The sequence below is a fragment of the Camelus ferus genome, chromosome 8 (assembly GCF_009834535.1).
Source record: "Camelus ferus isolate YT-003-E chromosome 8, BCGSAC_Cfer_1.0, whole genome shotgun sequence".
NCBI lineage: Eukaryota > Metazoa > Chordata > Mammalia > Artiodactyla > Camelidae > Camelus > Camelus ferus.
The window spans coordinates 39503550-39517963 of NC_045703.1; the positions used below are offsets into that span (position 1 = coordinate 39503550).

General features: G+C 35.4%; 1 long non-coding RNA gene across 1 annotated transcript in view; it reads right to left on the bottom strand.

Moving 5' to 3' along the window:
* Nucleotides 1-8118: 8118 nt before the first annotated feature.
* Nucleotides 8119-14414, bottom strand: part of LOC116665366 — a 45592-nt gene continuing 39296 nt past the window's right edge. The window contains exons 2-3 of the long non-coding RNA XR_004321956.1: nt 9873-9966; nt 8119-8704 (exon numbers count right to left, since the gene is read on the bottom strand). This is a non-coding gene — a long non-coding RNA (uncharacterized LOC116665366). The remainder of the gene's footprint in view (nt 8705-9872; nt 9967-14414) is intronic.

Consider the following 14414-nt stretch of genomic DNA (forward strand, 5'->3'; position numbering starts at 1 on the left):
ATGCAGGTATTTCTGAACTATTTCAAAGTTTTATTCAGAGGCTTTAAGCCCTTTGTCCCAGTTCCTGAGAAAGCATCGCCTACAACCAAGAGGGGGCAGCAGAGGGCCACCAGAGCAGTGCACTACAGGTATAGGACATATCAGTGAGAAGGGCTCTGGCTTGGTCTTGGAGACCCAGACAGATTTATCCACTTATGCTAAACACAGAAGGTGGTGCTTGTGCTTAAGAAAAGTCAGTTATAAGCATACTGGGAGAATCACCAATTTTTCATGTGTAGTACTCCTGGGATTAAAAACTGAACAGAGGAAAAGGAAATAGAATCCAGGTTTTAGGGAAGCCATGGGCTTGCCAGGGAACGTGTACATCTTTTGAATCTATGACCCAGGGCAACTTCAGGACTCTAGATCAGAATCTAATATATATATATATTATATATTTTGAATACTTTCCACAAGAAGGGGGGTGATGTTTTATGCAGTTATGTTCATCGTTGTCACATGTTGGGTTCCCCAGGAAGAGGACTCTGAGATGAGATTTAGCACGAGGATGTTTATTAGGTAGTGCCTAATAGAGCAGGGATCAACACCTGCAGCAGGGAGGAGAAATAAACAAGAATGGGCAGAAGAAGTTGTGCCATGATGCAAGCTCAACTGCAGCCTCATGTACGTATCAGATTTAATTATATATACACATACACACACATGTACGTATCAGATTTAATTATATATTTATCATCTATAATATATATTTTAATATTTATATATGTCATGCCATGCTTTTCAACACATAAATGTTCATTGTTCTATAACTTTGATACTGATAATGTCTCATAAATAGAACCTTTTGCCTGAGGTCCTATTTTGTCTTTTTCCATGAAATTGAGAGCTCCAAGGAGTTTTCTACAATGTTTTTCTGCCTCATTAGTGTATAAGATTCACAGGTTGTCCTTTTTCTGAGCTTCAGGTTTCTATTTTATTTCCCTTGTCCCTTCAGAATCTTTTCCTAGTCCTTAAATTTCCTTAATCATCTTTACATAAGGGATTGGTCTAGCCAGTTCAATATTTGCAGCCTTGACTCTGGGGCCTTCCTCTCTGTACTTTTACTCTAGGTTTATAGAATTCTCTTCTTGGGTCCATGGCCAAGTTGAGGGTTACTCATTATCCACATATTAAGTTATTTAAAATAAACTTAATTTTTAGGATAGTTTTAGGTATACCAAAAAGTTATAAAGATAGTACAGGAAGTATATGAAACCCTGCTCCCAGTTTCCAGTTTTTTTTTTTTTAATACTTTCAGTCTGCGTGGTGGTGAGGATGGTAGGTAAGTGGGATGAAACAGCACAACTAAGAAGGTGGGACTTAGCCTTGCACCACAGGAATAAGGCTACATATAACCAATCCTTTCAACAACGCTTCTACAGATAAATCAGTTTTATGATGCGTTGATTTAGACAATGGGCAGCCTGGCCCATGACAGAGAAAACACTTTCCTTAGTAGCCTATTCAGTATTGAAGTCATTGACTCCCCAGTGAGATTAGGAATAATGGCAGAAAATTCTCAACAGGCTTTGAATTCCTAGATAGCAGAGGTTATGTCATGTTCATTTTTTATATTCAATATCTAGCACATACTAGGTGCTCAATAAGTATTAATAAAACTAAATTGTAATACTGAGGAAGGAAACAGAAGTTTGCCTATGTCTGCCTTTTCCTATAAATTTTTACTTGCAGTACATTTACACAGCTAGAGCAAGAAATAATTTTCTTTGAGTCTTTTCACACATTGGCAGTTATAAAACTTTACACTGCTTAGCTGGGAGTTCACACACAAAAATGCTGTCTGGCATGTCTCTAGAATTAGTTTGATTGCTACAGAGAATTAAGAACTTACCCTTTGTTACATCCATAGAATCCTAGATATGGTTTATTTGTATAAAATAAGTAGATATTGCATTTTCTTAGGTATAAGGAAATTCATTTTGCTATAAGCTGTCTGTCAAACATATTTTCTTTGCTTGCTAAATATAATCAGTTCCAGATTTGGGGGAGATGAACTCTGCAGCTTGTGAATTATGTAGATCCTGGTTTCTTTTCTCTCAAAGATAACTTTTCAGTAATTTATCATAACTAATTACATACCTTCCTTGAAAGAGTCAGGAAAGGGTAGTAAGTCTCTGAAATTTTCATGTAGCAACCCTTATAAAGATTTAAATGTCACAGAGGAAGTAAAAATTATGCTTCATGAGAGGCTTGTGTATTACTTATAAATTTATCCAAATGCTACCATTATTATGGGTAGTTGGCATTTGATGTTAATAATGTAATATACATGTTTCTGTTTCCTAAAACTCAATTCAAACTGGCTTCAAGGACTAAAGGAATTTATTTTGTATTTCAGAGTGACTGAATCCAGGGATTTAATGTCTTCAGGATTTTCTTTTTCCATCACTTACCTCTTTTCTTTTATGCTTGTAGCTTAATTCTCTTTGACTACCACAAGCTTCCTTCATGAAGGGTATATCATTCCAGTTGGCACCCCAAAAATAATGGAACTTGTTTATTTGGGGGTATTACAAGGCAGACTGAATATCTAGCTTTAGTCTTACCCACTCCTCTGCTATTTCCTGTGGCCAGGGCAGTGGACAACCATGGTCACATATCCACCTCTTGGGTCATGAAGGAGAGGCATTGTGATTTTTTAGCACCTATTCTCCAGGCTGGGGTTGAGAAAGAACAATTTTCCAAAGAAAGTAAGGACTCCAATATCAAACAAATTTAGGAGAGATAAAAAGAATATGGAAAGACCAAAAACAAACAAAAAGAGATTTATTAAGCCAAGCATACGCAACTCCATTTCAGTTTCTAGTAGTGACAGAGTTGATTCTAATGCCTTTAATGGCAGTTCCCAGAATATTTTCTAGAAGTTAAAACACACAACTATCCATATTCTTTGGAACGATGCTAACAAGGGATATATTCATAAGTGTTTTTTTTTTTCACTTCCTGGTTTAGTAGGTTGGGAGTACATTTATTATCTTTTGTGGTAGACTTTGCAGTAATGAGTATTGAGTTTCCTTTCTGAGATCAGTGGGTATCAAGTCTTTTGATCTTGAAGATTAGGGCTTTAAGTATCTTTAATAATCTGAATTCTTCCTTATATTAGACTCTTTACAATCAATTAAATACATTTTCCTTTTGATAAAATACTTTATTTAACGATAAAGCTCATCTTGTCTTAGGGATTATGGGCCATGACACCTGGAATAAACATGAGTTAAATGAAGCACTGCTTTTTTTTTTTCCCCCTACTATATAGTTCAAGTAACATCATACCATTAAGGGATCAGTACCTAGTGGCTGAGTGCAATTGCTCAAATAGTGCTACCCTTTATTTAAGATTCCTTGAAAGCTGGTATCAGTCTCTCTTAATGCATTTTTTGGTCTAATTTTAGCATGTTCATTAGAGACACCTGGATGCTCAGAGGTAGTTACTGCCCATAACTTGAAAAATGATTTAGCACATTTCCACAAACTGTGCTATATTTTCTGGCTTTAAACTATTATTTTAAAGAAGTTTGCCATGTTATGCAACATTTTTCTTATTTTTCTTGTATTTTGGCATAGACATATCTGTATAGTTTATTCATTGAAAGACAAGCATTTTACATTATGGTAGTAAATAAAATGTTTTGGTTTAGAAGCGTATAAAGATTTGTATTGCATTTTTCAGGGCATATCCTAACTTCTTTAAATTGTGGTAGTATCTTAATATACCACCTTAATATAGCACCTCAGGATTATATTTTTAACTCAAGTCATATAAAATGCATTTTTGAGAAATAGGAAAGCATCAGTGCCTTGAAATAACCAGATTAGGGTCTTCCTGCAATATTCCTTTCCTCTGGGATATGTGACTTCCCTGTGCTCTTATGTTTCTCTTTCCACTCTCCTTAGTGGAGTTCTCTTTTTCTGCTCACTCTTTAAATGTTCTAATGTTTCTCTCTTTGTCCTCTTCTCACTTTATATCATAGGTCATATAGCAAACTGGTGACTCCATAGCCTGAATCTGCCTACAGATAGTGAATAATAATGATAATGATGATGATGACGACGATAATAATGATAATGATAATAATAATAATAATAATTTGGCTCTTGCAATATTTTGAAATAAATATATTCAATATTTAAAAATTTGGGAATTACACATTAAATGTTTTCAGCTTTTCCTGAAAAACTGGACCACCTGTACAACCTAAGCTAGTATTTCCACCTGGCAATAGTTAGCTAGAGCTGTGTGTCAGCTGCCCATGTGGACAGGACAGGTAGTATCCCTTCCAATTACTATTTCCTTTGCTGTCCAGCACACACTAACCCTAAGCCCCAGTTACTGCTTAGCTCACCTGGGGTGTTGTTTTTCTTGAAATAGAGAAGTACTTCTTGATATCCATGTTTCTATAAAAAATTGCAAAATGCAAGACCAAGAGAGCCTTGTGTTTTAAGGAATGTAGGAAGAACGCAAATAATAATATGCAAATGGCAAGTGTACCCTTTTGTCCCCAAAAGATTTAATTTACTTCTGTAAGATTTCAGCTAACATTTTAAATTAATGTTTCTAAGTATATAATATCTCCCATTCAGATCTTTTCCCTCAACTTCTGACCCATGTATCAAATGGCTTGCTCAGTATCTGTACTTGGATGTCTCACAGACATTATAAGCATCATATGTCTGATGTGAATCCATCAACTTACTCACCAAATTTACTCTTCTACCTGTGATCTCTCTTGTGGGCAGTTTGTATTATTGTTTCTAAGTATTCATTCTCTCCTTCTCTGTAAGAGAATTATGTATCATCTCCGGCCACTGCCATGTGCTTATAGTGTTTTCCCTGGGAGAAACATTCTTTCCCACACCATAGAGATCAGGCTTATTCATGGGCATGTTTTGTCCAATGAAGTGTAAGCAGAAGTCACAGTACACTTGTCTGAGCAGAAGCCTTTACCCTGGGTGGTTCCACCAGCTCTCCTACTCTCTACATTAAGATCAAATCACAGATGAAGTATTTTCTTTACACCTGGGTCCTGAGTGTAAGTACAGAACAACTGGATAAATATTTTTTTTAAATGTATAACTATAGGGAAAGTGAGGGAACTCCTTAAAGTCCGGGAGAGATTGGAGTGAGAAACAGGGGCAAATCCAGGAATCTCAAAGGGAACATGTTAAGGGCGGGTGAACTATCCTACCCTGGAGATGCTGATAAGGATGCTTACCGTTCTTGGTCTTGGCCCTAGGTAAAAGGGGAAAAAAAAGAAAATTCTTCCTTTGAGAATTCTCAACAAGCCTTCCCTCTGATTTGGGGCCAGAATCCATATGCCTTATATGCCTGGGAAACACCGAAGCTGTAAATTTATGTGAAAATGGTCCTGGACTGGTAATACACACAGGTCCTTGGCATTGTAGCCAACTCAAATCCTCTATGGAGGGACATACTTTAAACTCAGGCCTCAAGAAAGTCCCACTGATAAAGTTACAAGAACATGACCTCATAAAAACATTTTTAAAAGATTTGGAAAAATAAGCTACCTTTAGCCAAAATTCAGCAGGACAATAAAATGAAGAGTCAGGTTCACAAAGATGGCATATACTTGAATGTTTAAAGACATGACATAAAATAAGTGTTTATTATATTTAGTGGAATAAAAGAGGACAGTTTCAGAGCATTTACCAATCTCCTTTCTCTACCAAGATAAGCTATCCTCCATTAAAGAGTAGTATTAGTCAGGCTTTGTATCACATTCATTCTACGCTTCTGTGACTGAGGTCTTCACAACAGTCAATGGCAAAGTTTTGGAGCAATTCCTTCTCTGGTGGTATGCGTGTAGAGATAGCCTCCCAATCAATGTATGTTAATCTTATGATTTGTATTAGTATAGTTTCTTATACATTTGCATTATTCTTTGTGAAGAAAGAGCGAAGCATTTAAATGGAGGCAAACTAAGTCATCAAAAATTTCACCCTAACAATGCTGAATTGCTTTCCATTCCTAGAACGATTATTTCACGATAAAACTCTGAGTTTGAATCATTTGTTTCAGGCAAAAGGGCATATTTTGAAAGCCAAACAATAAAATACAAAAAGTAAAAATGTCTTTTACATTTGGTTTTCTATTTCTGACTTCTTTGAGCTCAGTAAACATTTAACATCAACAGTTGTCACTTGCAGGAAATGAGAGAATGTTAAAGTGACCAGTTTAATTTTTTAACTATTTTATAATTCACGGGACAAAAGAAGACATTTTAGTTAGAAAAGTTTTGTTAATTCATGTTCATGGGAAGATCAAGTTACTCTAAATAAGATAAAGTTGGACTTAATACTTCAGAATAAAGACAAGGTCTTTTCATGCTTTCAAAAGCAACACAGAAGCTTGAAAAACTAAGTGTTTCTTAACAGATGCTCTTGGGAACTTGCTTTAAGAACAGGTAAGATAGATTTTTAGTGACTGCCTGTAACTGAGTGCCGTTTACATGTATGTTCATTTGTCCATTTTAAATAGGTAGTTTGTTCATTTAAACAAATAAATAATCCCCATTTGAGGTCTTGTGTATTAAAATTTTAGTGAAATGTTTCCTCCTAAGTTTTTATGATTCCAGGCTCATATTTGAAATTACTGTTAATTAAAGGAGCTGTGATGACTATCGGATTCCCTGTAGAATCTAATATTAAAAAGTCTAATGTCCCATAAAAGAAAGTGTAAATCTCAAAGAGGACAAACAACTACTGGGGGCTGAGGAGCAAACCTTCTCCTGAAGGACAATGTGTAAATATAAAGCTGCCTTTTCCCCCGAGTCATGAGTTCTTCACATCATCCAGGCAATTCTGCTCATCCTCACCTTCAGGCTTCAGACCAGCCTCTCTGAGGACAGGCTTTTGCTTTGACATAACCCCATAGGCACTCTCAAGATGTATCAGAGAGTTGGCCTTCAGTTCCCTCTTCCTCTTGCACACGTATCTTTCATAATTCTGATCCTCAGTGCTCAGTCACTTGGCCACGTCCTTGCCTTCAACTTCCAAGTCCCTTTGTGCCTTCTGCAAAGATAGACTCTTGGATTATGAATATGTTCTCTTTTCCTTTTTAATATTTAATAGGTAACTGTTCCTATATGACTTGCCTGAATTCCCAATTCTGATTACTCTGCTGCAGACCTCAGGCCTGGCTTCTTTCCACGTTTGAACTCTGCATCCAGTTTTCCTGTGTCCCAGACCTCTCTATTCTTGGGAGGCCAGAGGCTAGTCCAGCTGCTGTGTTTAAGTGCCCACCACATGTTTACTGATTCTCTATAAGTTTGATAAGCTTGTTACACAAGCTAATTATGTGACCTTCTAATGATCTGACTCAATATAGGAACTTAACCATAATGAATCACTAAAGCATCTCCTTAGGAGAGGCCTCCTGAATATCAATCATTTTTTTCCTGTTAATTATAATAACACTGATAACACTCATTGGTAATCAAATCTATGCCCAGGTTCTATACATAGTTACAGTGATAGATATTTTTCTCACAGCTAACCCCTACAGCAACCCTGCTTGGTATTATTATAGCCATTGTTAAATGAGGGAAAAGATTCAGAAAGGTTAACTGTTAACTAAAAACACTGATATTATTTCTGTGTCTGTAGGATTAATAAAAAAAGAAGGCCAAGGAAAGAGTCCCAGTGAACACTCATTCATATTTTCTCCAGATTAGTGATATCCTCTGCCTTAAATATACATGTATTACCTCATCCAGAACTTTCATAGTTGTGGTGGTGGATTCAAAATAGTCAGTTCTTTTCTTAGTGAAAATTGATGCATCTTTGGCTTCTGGCATAATTTGTAGAATACTCTCAACAAGTTCCCTTCTCCCAGACTAAATCTGAAGAGCTCAGTCAGACCACCCTTCCTTCCTTCCTTCCTTCCTTCCTTCCTTCCTTCCTTCCTTCCTTCCTTCCTTCCTTCCTTCCTTCCTTCCTTTCTTTCTTTCTTTCTTTCTTTCTTTCTTTCTTTCTTTCTTTCTTTCTTTCTTTCTTTCTTTCTTTCTTTTCTTTCTTTCTCTCTTTCTTTCTTTCCTTCAGTAAATGGTTTGGAAGATTAAAAAAAAATCTTGGTGTGGAGATCTGTTTTTAATTAACTTACGTCTGCCAGTGTGGTCTTTGTAAGATGAAATTTTAATTAATTAACTAACTTTTCTCTCCAGGGACTTTATAATCTAGGTGGGAGTTTCACTTATCAGACACTAACTCTTCAAGTAGTTTTAACTACAGGTACTCAATTTAAAATTTAGGCTTTTAAACATTCTCTCTAAATCACTGGCTACTTCTTTTATCTTTCTTCCCTAAAAAATGTTCAACGGTGAGTTCCTTTTATATAATCACTATTCATTCGAATGACATTTGCTTTTGTTCTTTACTAGTTCTTTATTAGTTAAGTTTGGTTTGATTATGCAGTCAATTATTAAAATGGCCACTATCAAATTTCAACCCTATGGTGTTACACTTTGTACGCTTGTTCATATGTGCACTGATGACAGAGCCTGAATTCCAACCACACAACTTGTGTGGTTAAAAAGTCCACAAAACCTTGCAACATGATGACTTCTTCCTCCTTTCAGACTCTTCTCTTAGTCCTGCTTGTACCCGCTGACAAGGATACCTGGGCTGTCTGGTCATCAGAGAGGCACAGTGACAAGCGGTTAAGTACACAGGCTTGGGAATTAAGGTATATCTAGGTCTAAGCCCTTGCTCTACCTCTCGTTAGCAGTGTCACTTTGAGAAAATTTAACTAGTCTAAGCCTTAGTTTCCTCCTCTTCAAAAAAATCATCAGTCAAGTTTTAACCTGAAGGTAAATAAACTAATATTATAAAGCACTAGTACTGTCCTTGGCACTTTGGGTCACTGACAGGTTTCAGGGGGTCTGTGAACACAACACAGATGTGTATTGTTTTGAACTGCAGTTTCTTTTATATTGCCTTAAAGATTGTCTATGGATACAATTTAGTGGAAAAATTATGTTATTAAGACACCACTCTACTTGAAATAATATGTAAAATGCTTCTAATTAATTACCAGGCACAGTTGGTATGAGTTCTAGAAAACATTCCTATCAAGAGGAATTGTAAGGAATGCATCCTAACATTTTATATAAAGGACATTTCTGTCTGCATTTGACCTAGTTTGAGTTGCAGAATGTCAAGGAAGCTAAAGTTCAAAGATATTTGCCAATTCTTTGGGTTTATGACCAGCAATGATTGTGATAAATATAAAAAATTTCTGAAACTTTTGAGCCAAGTTCTTTGGTTTGAGTGCACTGATTCCTGAAAGGATCTTGAAGGATCCCTTATTTATGTCTACTCTGAAAATATTTTGGAGTATGGATATGAATTTTCTTTATGAGATAAAGTTTTAATTTGAATAGAGATTTTCCATAACTTGGACTATATGCCAAATAACATAAAACTTACAACAATAATAACAAGAAGAAAACAACAACAACAATAAAATCATGATAAAGTCAAACTTAAAAGTGAAATAAAAAAATAAAATAAGGAGAAAAGAAGGCAATAATGAAGATCAGACAAATGAATGTAGAGGGCACCTAAGGAACAAAGCACACATGAAAGACAGTATTTTTTGCCTACCCAGTATCCCCTCTGCCCTCGTTCTTCACCCACAGAACTCAATTTTTGTTTGGGATGCCAAATGTTCTACATTTCTAACAGATCTCCATTTCTACCCTCTGTTGCATTTTGGGGGCCATGTGACAGTTCCATCCCATATGACATGATCAGAAGCCTACTGTGGACTGCTGGAGAATTTTTCTTTTTCTTACCTAGGTGCTCACTTTTCCTCCTTTTTTCTTCTTCCTATCAGAATCACATTTCAGAGGTCAGAGGTTAAGGTAACCGTGGAGATGACAGCTGCAGCTAAGGATGACAGAGCAGAAAAAGAGAAAGTACCACGGATGATGAACTTTCAACTCATTACTTAAAAAAGATAAACTCATATATACTGTTACTCCATTGTAGTTGGATATCTGTTACTTGCCTCTGAAAGCATCTTAAACTGATGCAGAATCACATTTTACATTGATAAAATACATGCGTGTTGCAAGATACCTCATTTTCCCTTTCTGAAATCTTTATTTTGTTTCTGTTAAAATAACCATAACAATATTCAATGAGAACTTAACCTGTGACAAAATTCTGTTAAATGTTTTATAAATACCATAATCAAATCAATATTAAAGACAGTATAACAATACACTGATATTTATAAGACCCAAAAGCAAATACTTCAAAATACAAAGAAAGCTTTGAGGTCATAATAACTTTTAATAGAGAAGTAACAATCAACAATAGACTAAGCATTTAAATTTAAATGATGTATTGACATATTCAAATTGATAAATGTATACAAACTTCTGCACTATAAATAATATGTACATATCTTACTTTCCTTTCAAATGTCTAAGGAAACACCAGTGAAAAGTCACATAATTGGCTCTAAAGAAATAACAAAATTTTTTTTGAACTTTAAAGATATTCAGGCCGAATTTTCTGAGCACACCTGTTAAATAAAACCCACAACTGTTTAAAAATGTGGAAGCTATTTCCCAAATAATCAGTGTCTGATATTTCCTTCTGAATAGGAAGGTGGTCTAGGGCTCTAGCCTGGAAGGGAGTTCTGAGATCTGGGCTTGGATGTTGGAGCAGGCCAGAAAATGCAGTGTCCATTAACTTCAAAAGGAAAGCTGAATATATAGTACAGAGCAGAAAGTGAAGTAAGCCAGAAAGAAAAAGAAAAATACCATATGATATCACTCATATGTGGAATCAAAAAGAAAAAAGAAAAAAAGAGGACACTAATGAACTCATCTACAAAACAGAAACAGACTTGCAGACATAGTAAACAATCTTATGGTTATTAGGGGAAAGGGGGTGGGAAGGGATAAATTTGGGGGTTTGATATTGGTAAATGTTAACCACTATATTAAAAATAGATAAAAACAAATTTCTTATGTATAGCGCAGGGAACTATATTCTTTCTTATAATAACCTTTAATGACAAAGAATATGGAAACGAATTGTGTATATCTATGCATGACTGAGACATTATGTTGTACGCCAGAAATCAACACATTGTAACTGACTATACTTCAATTTTAAAAAAAAGGTAAACATATAGTACAGAGCAGAGACTGGCATCTAGGACAGCAAGGGGTTAAGTGTGTGGATAAGAGGTAGAGCCTAGAGAGGTTGCCCTGGGTGACTATGTACAGGGTCTAGGGGTTTCATCTATGGATGATGAAGTCCCAGGAACAAGGTCTTCTCTTAAAGGTTAATTTCTCTTTAATGGAAGCATCCCAGTTAATGATATAAATCGGGGGTGGCTGAGTGTCTAGTAGAAACGAGCTGAGGCAGTGTAGATCTTCAACTGCTGAAAACTGTGAACTGCTTCCTCATCTGGACAAGGTCAGTTTTGGGGGTAGTAAAGGTAGAGAAGCAAGGGAACAAAACTGCCAGTAACATCTGATGAACCCCAGGATCTCACACTCCAGAGCTGTGGATAACACAAAGATCCCTTGGTTGGATACCATACATCCTAAAACCTACACCTTGAGATGTGCTCTTATCACTAGCTTGCTGGACACAGTTCCATCCTCAGAATGATGGACAGCATTTCAAAAACATCGAGGGTTTAGAGGCTCTGCTTAGTCTGCAGCAATCTTTGTGCTTCATAACAAAAGAATTATGAATAATTTTATGTTTTAAAATCCCCTAAATGAATATTATGTAGCTATTGCACTGTTTACTATGATTTTAAAATAACATGGAAACTGTTCATGTTATAATGTCTAACCCTATATACCAATTATGCAGACATTATGCTTATAACTATATAAAAATGGCCAAAAATAGGAAAAAGTAAAGAAGGAGTAGTATTTGAAAACATCATCTCTGGTGTTTTTAGATGAAGAAACTGTGACTCATCTGATTTTTTTTTTTAACCTTACTGTGTTCTTCAAGTATTGTTCAATGGTCAGATATATTTTTTAAAAGCACTAATAAAATAATGTATTGACTGCTCAATATATGCCAAATGTGAGTTTAGGTACAGTGGGAATAAAAAGATAAATAAGAGAAGAGGCCTTTCTTAAAGAGTTGTATTGTAGCAGGGGGATGAGACTACACACATAGCACAACACGTAGTAGGAAGTAGCAAGTGTCACAGGAGAGCTCGGAATGAGTGCTGCACAGAAGAGATTAAGACTACCGCCTTGCATCATCTTTTATTTACTTTGTATGCATATAGGTCAGTGTTAGACCAGTGAATAACAAAGCTAAATCCATAAATAGATCTGTGTGTAGCTTTAGAACATTGTATTTACCATTGGTTTTTCAGAGAATAGGAACCTTGTTGCTGGTGTTTTATTGTGTCTCTTTCCTCCCAGACTTGGAAATGTAAAGGAAGAACAAAGGTAATTTAAACTTCAACAGACTTGTTTTGACATGACTAATTAATAGGAAACACAGCTGGGAATTACAAGAGCTTAAAGACAACTCTCAACTCATTTTCTGGTCAAAAAAATAAATTCACAGTGAATTTTAAAGTGAAAATAATCTTTAATGAGACTTTTATGGTGAGGATTTTAAAAGCGTCTATAATTTACGCAATGGTTTGCAGACTTTCAACGGCTGACCTCTTGACTTCCTGAGCATTTCTGAAGCATTAAAAAAAAAAAAAAGAAATCTCTTAGCAAATATGAAATCTCATCCCGCTCTTTTCAGAATGGTCATCTGGCATCAAGATGGAAAGCCATATGTAGAGAATAATAGAAGGAAAAGACATCAAATATTGATAGTATCTGTTATTTCATTTCAATTTATAATACTGTACTGTGACGGTTATACAGGGCACATGTGGATGCTAGTCAGTGTTTCAACAATAGCATGGCAGAATGAATACAAAATAGAGTTAAGCATTTCATTTTATTCTTCAGTTTTAATCCTTTACTTTAGGTTATAAAGAGAGACAAATATGGAAGGTGCACAATGACTAAATCATCAGGAAAATGGAGTTAAGTAGCTAGAGTTTAAATCACATTATTCAGACTATATTAAAAGTACAACTAACAATATTAGCATTTCGGGAATTACAACAAAAGAGGACAATTAAGCATATTTTGACTGGGCTTTGAATTCATTACATGGAAATTTTAGGAAGTTTACTTGTAGATAATGAAGAAATACTTTCTTTGGTAAGTGTATATATCTTCATAGATAAATAGTTAATATCAAATTTTTAGAAGGACATTTTGCAAAACAAAGACCTCTTTTTTTTTTTTTTTTTGGCAGACTTCTCCAAGTTCTGGCACACAGGTCCATTTGAACAGCATTGTGAGGTTCTGGTAACCTATAGCAGTGACTTTTGAACTTTACTGACTACACCTACAAAGAAGATTACAGACTGTAAAAATCACAGTATTTGAGGTAAGCCAAGAAGGTAATCTAGTTCTTTCCCTCCCTTGGAGGCTGAATCATGTCAGCCATTGGCACAGATGTGAAGCTTATCTATTCTTAACGCTACTATGATTTAGCTTATCTGTAAAATGAGGCTAATAAAATTTGTCTCATTAGAGCTAGGATTGAATCAGAGGATGTAGGTAAAAGATCTAGTATGAGTATCTTACACATACAAGAGTAAAAAGAAAAAAATACAGTAGCTATTACTATTATTATTATTAAGAGCTAATATTGTAACCTCTTTTAAACTATAAAAACGTTTTTCAAGAAACATTTTCTCTTCTATTTCTTTTAGACAACTGAATTCCCCACGCTACAAGTTATACTCTACATTTAGCATTTAATGGCAATGGCCTCTAATTTATTTTCTTGTTTTTTTTCACCACTCTTCTGTTATCTTCAAACCTTATGAGCAATTTCAGGATAGGAACCCTGTTTTATTCCAATTTTATCCCCGGTGCAGAGCATTGAGCCAGGCACACAGTGAGTCCTTAGTACACATTTGTTCAAAGTGTGCAAATATGAGAACATTTTCAATACACTGTTACTCCTTTTTACATTTATTTTATTTTTGAAAGTAATATATACATACAGTTTATGTAGACTATGTAGAACAAGACAGAATAATTTTCTGTCAGTCTTTTCTCCAGTTTTTTTCCCACAGCAGCAATCATTTCTCATTCCTTTAGAGATCCCTTTTTCCTATGTGTTCATATTTCTCAATACACATATATTCCTATATTTTGATCATTCAGTTTTGAATATTATCGATTGACTTTCTAATATGGTTGTTGAGCATTTAGCTCCCTGAAACTTTCATCTCCTCTATTTCCCTCCCCATTTCCCAC